Below are 8,055 nucleotides of genomic sequence, written 5' to 3'. Positions count from 1 at the left end.
TGTGTGGGCGGAAGCGAGCGTGCGTGCTTCTGCGCATCTAGTTGTGGGTGTGCCTGAGTGGGTGTTATCATTTTCCATCTTTCATGAAGACATTTCAAGAGATACAGCTGATATCACTATTTATTTCAGGTAATGAGCGATCGACATAATATCAAGCTTGGATTGCAATGTTTATAAGTGCAGAGCGTATAATTTAAACAAGCCCCATTACATGATGATAAACACTCGCTGAGATTATAGGCAACTGTATGGCATGCCCATTGGAGATGAAAATTGAAATTATACGGTCACGTTAGGAGATCAAACGGACCGCCAAACCGGCCAAGGAAAGACAAGCCAAGCCACAAATAGAAACAAAATGTGGATTGAATATACAAGACATTTTCGGCGGATATTCAGACCTTTCTATCAAACACTAATAGGGATTCCCCCTTTATCTTAGCCCGCCAGGCTTCATAATTATTAAAAGCAAAAATAGCCTGATGCGTTTTACGTATCGGTTTACTTGATAAGAATTTAAGTATATGTATTTCATAACTTATTACATATTGCAATATGTTTACACTTACTTTTGAAAGTAGGAAATCCTCGAGAATAACATGTGATATTTTTTACATTTCTATTTTAACATGAGAAAAAAACTGAAGTTGCTCAATCTGTTCATTGTAAGATATCAACTATCAGCCGTTTGTTGAAGTCACATTTTACTATAAACAACATTTAAAAACTGGATAATATTACATTTTGAAATTGCACTATAATATAGCAAAGGGACATTTTTGTTCATGTCGAGCGATACGAAAGTTGTTGATCACGACTAATGGCGTGTTTTGATGCCTATGTTATTGGCAGCTATATACTTGGAAACATATTAAATGCACTATGTGACAAGCTCGCATTTACTTTATGGATAAATGGGGGCTCTGATGTAGGAACCCTTCCAAAAATCGAACTTTTAAGTAACGAACAATTGGAATTGAATAAAGTTCAAAATAACGAGCCATCAGAATCATGAACTTTCGGAAAAGAGAACATTGTAATAACGAGCCTAAAAAATAAAAGACATTTGGGATGATGATGGTTCTGAATAACACACCTTGCTAAAACAAAACTTCCTGAAAACTTATTTGATTAAACAGAGTCAAAGTTACTTCAGAGTCATGAACCTTCAAACAAAAATCGGAACAACAACCTTCACAGCAACATCAACACGAAATATCGGGGGAAAGAACGAATATCTTAAATGGGAAAAAAAAATCGGAATTCTAATAAATATTGAGAAAAACAAATCTTTAGAATGGACCTTCGGGATAGTAGTACCCCTCCCACTCCATTTCTCTGTTTTTCATCAGCATCATGGCGTGGATGATGATATTATTATTACGAGACTAGCTACTCGTTGCGTCTCTAATTGTTTTCACGCTGCCGTGAATGGTGTGCGTTTGGGAATACTTTGATGACGATCGACAGACAATAACATCGATTAAAACCGACATGAGATAAACCTACACCAGCCTCATTATTCCCCCATTATTGACATACCCGACGTCAAAGGAGAACAGAGATCTATTAACGCCCTTTATATGTTTTCAGTGTCACGCTCAGCGTTTCGAATCTCACTTTGATTGATTTAGCAGTATCCGGCAACTGTTTCTTCCGATTTAACTGAAACCAAAATGAATCTAGTGATATAGAGCCATCGGACGCTAGCAGATTCTTTTGAGATAATATCGCATTTTTACATATTAAAATGTTTTAAAGCAAAGTTCCATACTGTTGACTGTTGTTTTCTTGGCAAATTTAGCGTGTCACAGTAAACCACTCCTGCAGGTGATTAAACTGTTTCTTTTATCTGCGTGCATTACTACCAAACTATCTCTTGCAAATAAGTGGTTTTCAGATTTATTAAGATTCTTACTTTAGTTTACAAAGGTTTACAAAAGACTCTCGAAGTTGCTATTAAGTGCGACTCCCGAAATTGAACACAAATTGACTGGTAAACAAAACACAGTCAATCGTCTAGGACTCAATTGTTTAAGTTGCTTTAATTTAGAGGCAAATATGCACACATCTTCTTGGAAAAATAGTGCCGTGTATAACTTTTAAATGTCTTCATTGTCTTAGAGGCGTAGACTAAATTACATTGAAGTCAATTTTGTAACCAACGGTAATGGTACGAAATGATATTCGGTCTTTCTGGTATTTGCCTCAATTCCCAGCAGAGGAAATGAAAACCGGATGCCGTCGCTAGAACATTTTGATGCCTAGATGGTAGGGCAAAATGCCACCAAGAATGGCAAGAAAATCAACAGCAACAAAAAAGAGTATTGGCGCCAAAAAAGAAACGATTGATTGAATGTGGTTAGAAAGAGAACATGGGGGCATTACAACAAATTGAAGGACGATTTTGGGGTGACAATTATGAAGCGTCGGGTGTCTGTTAAGCAATATTAACTTCAATTGTGAAGGATGACATCAGGGAATAATAATATTGATCTCTAACAGATATACAACACAAAAGTATTGAACAACTTGAAGAAAATAGGGAGTATTATTCTAATCATGTCCCATGGTCTTGTCTTTAAAAATATGTCTCGGCTTGTGTGAGAAAAGGCACATTTTCATGTCATGCATAGAGCATTCTTACACGCGAGATAAATAAATGATTAGACTGATTTGAATTGAATGGAAATTAATAACCATATGAAATAATGCACGTGGCTGTACAGCGGGGGGGGGGGTGGCAAAATTGATCTTTCTTTCGTTTTTAGCAATATTTCAGCTCATATTATGCCATGTTATATGTGAATCTTTATCTTTATCTTTATCTTTCTCCAAATGAAACTTAACGTTGCTTTATAACTAAATGTTAAAAGTGGTACTAAAGAATTTTTCCAGAAGTTAATTATATAATTGAATTGAAGCACTTGTTGAATCTGGGACCTGTTTCATAAAAACTTGTTATCAGTAAAAGAAGAAGAATTTTTTTTTTTTAAAGCTCAATTTTTATGACGAATCTCTTCTCAGCCAATCAAATGCTACAATTTCAGTAGCTTATAATAGTTATTGTAACTTGATTGTAAGTTTTATTAAAGAGAGCCCTGATTCTGAGGTGCGAAAGCTTATGTGTAATAAGTTCACATCGAGACCACATGTAATGGCTATGACCCCTATTTGGGGCTTAAGTTGTTCATATTCAGGGGGACGGTGCCCCTGACCACCGTCACTCTGACACCGCTTAATGCTTTTAAGTCAATCGTGTTTGTAGAGAATGTGGGATGGAAGTTAATGATGGGGGGGGGCATGCAAGGGGGTTTGGGTGCTTTTGCTCGGTTATTCTAGCAGCAGGATACGGCAGGCGTGTTGATTCTCATGAATGAGTTAAGTGGATAATGGCAGCTCGCATGACCGGGAATACCATCCCAACATGAAAACTGAGACGCTCTCTTAGGCTTCGACTTCTCCTCCGTGGGGTCTTTGCAGTCCCACGGCGTGCAAAGGGTAAAGGAGGTCAGTAGATAAAATCACCAACTCTCCAACAAAAAATTAAAAGAGGATTGTAAGAGATTATGCCTACATGTTAACCACCTTTTAAACAATATATACAGTTTTGTTGCCATTTTTGTCCAAGCTCAATGATCTTACCGCTTCGTTGCCTGATGGTCTTCGCAGTGCAATTTGTCCTGTCTCTCTGTCTGGTTGTTGGGGCCAGGGATGTCCTCCGAGAATGGCATGCCATTATCCTCAATGCTGAATTTCCACAAATAAAACTCTACAAACCAGAAGAAATTGAATAATTCTTCTGAACTTTAAATATTTCTGGATCACATTTTTTCCCTCCTCTTTAAACAATACAAGTTATCATCCCGGCTGAATATAACCTAGTCTTGTGCAGAATATGGAAACTACTCAGTCACATTCACATCTTTTTAACTAAGAAAAACAGAGCTGAAGACTGATTATGACTGAAAGATGCATTATGAGCATTGTACAGCTTAGAACAAATTGTAAATTAGCACATTTTTGTTCCCAAGTTTCTTCTCTACTTTTTACAATTCTTTTTGATTGTTTGTTTATTTGTTTTACCTCACTGCTAAGCAAGCATGTGTTTGCTTGTAGGTAAGCAATCAGAGGACCAACGGCTTTCAGTCCTCTTCGAGGGACTTGGTAATGAGGATTAATGCCTTACCAAAGGGCACTAGCGCATCGACTTGGTTTCGAACCTGGCAACCACTGAGCCATCGCGCATCTTGCCGTTCACTATACGATTTTGGTTAAAGACTTCGTTGAGGGCTTTCGCTTCCGTTCATTTAGTTAAATATAATATTAATATACTATTGCCACTCTCGACTCAGGTTTACATAACGGGCACCTGATAGTGCTATGGTTGCCAGATTTAAAGCCGAGGTGACAACACCAACTGCCGTCTGGAAGCGGATTGGGACCTTCATATCTGGGATTTGTTTTCTTCAATAGAGAAAGATTACCACTACCATCATCACTATCACATTAAAGTTATATTGTGGAGTAATCTTTCACAGTTTTTCCAAGTATAAACGCTCCGTCAGAGTGTTGTAGGTCAATGTTTTATCAACATTTATTTCTTTTTGTTTATATAATGCAATGCACGCACTTCACAGCAGGTAGTCTACATTTGTTGTTCTCAATGTTTTGAACTAAGTTCCAATTTCCACAATCCTCCTTTAGTAGAACTATTTCATTTTTCTTCTCCCTCTCACCATCACCATCACCATCATCATCCGAAAAAGTAGAGAATGGATGTAGAATCGATGGCTGAGCTAACAAACCCGAACAGGTGGACGTCATGTCCTTTTAAGAAACTGATGAACCATCCTGGAAACCTTAGTGATCCTAACTGAGATTGATACTCGCCAAGTGCCTCTTGAAGAGCTCTCCTTGGAGTTAGTCGAGCCCTTCAAACCGTACATTAATCTGGTCATAGAGAGAGCAATTTACCTTACATCGATGGCAATGTCAGCAATGTCACCGCTGCCCTTGGCTTAAAGATACTATGTCCCATTTGCAGCCAACATCAAATTCTACAGAACGTTGCAGGAATTATGAATATGCCACGTATGTCCTATCTGTGAAATTTAAACGTTGGCAGTGTTCTAGTATTCAAATTAAGCAAGAAAACCCGTTTACTTTCTGGGCTTCACTGTCAGACACTGTTGAGTGAGGGACTGACTTCGTTTTTCTTTGGTAATGACATACATAAAATGAGCTGTAAAGGGTACATGAGCATTAATTTTGTCTACAACAACAACACACTTCTTGTAATGGCCAAAATCAAATCGATTGAATCTTTGCGCAGCACAAAGCATACCCCATTCGGTACAAGGGTCTGATAATCAGGCTATTTAATAAAATAATTGCAATCCTAAAGTCGATTCGACAAGTAGCGGTCGATATTTTCCAACACAAAAATGCCATTTTCAAGCCCTTTCGTTTCGAGGGAAGTTCTAAATTAGTATTTGTAACCTTTTCATTTTACTCTTGTGTCACCTCACAAAATATATTTTAAACCTGACTTAATTTGCCTGTTATTGCCTTAGTCATATTGGTTATGAATTTTGTTATGAATTTTGTTATACTGTATACTGTATATTATACTTTGTGAGAATGTCAAACCACATTTGAATGTATTATTGCCAATGTAAATTGCTCATAGTTCAGCCATCTGGCTGCGAAGTGCAATAAATAAAACCTGTTCAATCTCAATCTCAAATCGGACATAGTACCTTATAATCATTTACATTATAAATCTCAATTTAATGTATTTGTGTAGGGGAGACTTTTTTTTACAGAAAGGTCACTTATAGCTACGCAAAGAAAATTTTGGAAAGAAGACCGTCTCTTTTAAAATATCATATTGTAGGCCAACTGTTATGAGACGGAGTTTAATAGCCATTGCGTTTATCCCGTTCGTTCGCGTTTGATGCCGTTTGATCACGATTGGAATGTATTCATAGAATATCGTTTTACAGTGGAAAGATATCCTCTGATGTGAAGCACATTCATTTATTTCTGTTAAAATAATTGCTTATTTAAACGATTTTATGAGTAGCGCTGAATTTGCTTTGCCTTGCATCCCGTTGGCGGCTTACACGTGTTGATTTGTTCATCCGTTGTATTATCCTTAATTATATTTGTATACTCTTTCGTCTTTAGTCCATCCTTGAAATATTCATATTCTTTGGTTGTTTTACCTTCGGCTGCAGTGAGCCATTGTTATGAAGATGAAGTTAGAGATAATTTATTCCCTACTCTACATGAGCAATGAATGATTACAATTCCCGGCATTAAACCTTAACGCTTTAATACTTCGATTGTGATATGTTTGAAGAAGTAAATCATGTTTGTTCGTTTCCATCTAATAAAGATATCACAAATTAGGAGGTAGGTAATTGAAGATACCTGTCATTGTACTCTACTTATATATTGTCCAGGTTAGACCAATGCAATTTTCTTTTAACAGCTGTTCCCCAGCTACACCGGAAGCCTTATTACCAATTTGATTACCAATTGTATTACAAACAATGAAATAATTAACCGAAATAGTTCTATAGACGGAATTAAGAGACATGTTTTAATATATATTTATCTCCGGGTATATTACATAGAATTTCAGGAGAAACACGTTAAAATGGGGCATCCGTTACCGCACACAGAATTAGAAATGCATTAAACAATTATACATGTATGTTTAAACCGCACGCAAATGCGTGGGCCAAACTCGCGTATTGTAAGTTTCCCACCACAACTTATTAGGGTGTTTCCATACGAAGATTGTTCGATTCAGTTCATGAAATGCAATATTTGTTCTAATTGATTCGTTTCAAAGGTCCACATGGAAACTGAAAATGCCCAAGCCTTATCCAGTGATGATAACATAATTATATTATGTATAAATCATCGCCCTGAAGGTAGCATTGGCAAGGTACGCGAAAGAGAAAATGTATGGCCGACTCAAAATCTCAATGCCATAATTAAGTCTTTCTCTGCATTTGAAGGGAGAATTTTTGTATTCGGAAGACAAATTCTCTTCATACATTTTGCCTATTTACGATAAAGTTCATATCAATACATCTCAGATGAGGTATCAAAGGATTTATTTGTTCCCAGGATAGTTTAAAATTACCAATATATTAGGTCCTAGGGGTTGAAATCTTTCTTCATAAAGATGCCGTCACTTTATTCAACCAATAATCTAATAGACCCTTGACGGTTAAGGCCGCCGTTTTAATTTGCGAGTAAACATTGCGTTTTCACTTTTTTCAGACGCGCATATATTGTTGCGTCACTGCCTGCGCTGCGCTCATATCATATCGATACATGCGCTTTGCATGCTGCATCAAAAAAAAATGTTACTCGTAATTTAAAATGGCGCTCATGTCCGCGCATGCGCACTTTTGTAACCATTAAAGGGTGTGTCCCCTGTTTGCATTTGTTCGAGTTAGGAGTGAAATCTCAATGCCGTAATTGTATCTTCTTGCATTTGAAGGAGGACATAACTCTTAAACACGACACAAAACTTCGCATGGATACACCACTATAATATTGAGGTCCGTCGTTGTTCATATGCAAGTCCAATAAGAGTTTCTACCGTTTCCTTATGCAAGGAGGGGGAAGTGGTGTATCCTCCGCGCTCGGATTTTTTTTGGCGTGATTCCTACCCGATGACACCTTACATGTTTCAGGGTCATACATGTTGCGGTCGATTGTCCGTGGTCAGCAGATCTTCGACCAGTCCTCGACCAAATCTTCATTACACTCCCTCCGCCTCCTCTTCCTCCTCAAAGACTGTCCCCTATTGTGCGATTAACACTCCCGTCCTTAAGTTGTGGCCTGGTATAAATACATATTAAGCGCGCATTTAAAAAATTTACTGCTTCTTTCTCTTTATAGGCGCCGCTGAAACATAAAGTTGAATTCGGGTCTCACGATTGTCGATTACATTGTAAAGGGACTTGACTAGAAGTTATCGGGAAGGAAAGAATGTGTAGTACGTGAGAATGGATCTTATTGTGAGGT

Source organism: Strongylocentrotus purpuratus, unplaced genomic scaffold (assembly GCF_000002235.5).
Source record: "Strongylocentrotus purpuratus isolate Spur 01 unplaced genomic scaffold, Spur_5.0 spur5_scaffold_3, whole genome shotgun sequence".
NCBI lineage: Eukaryota > Metazoa > Echinodermata > Echinoidea > Camarodonta > Strongylocentrotidae > Strongylocentrotus > Strongylocentrotus purpuratus.
This window is presented reverse-complemented; position numbering follows the sequence as displayed.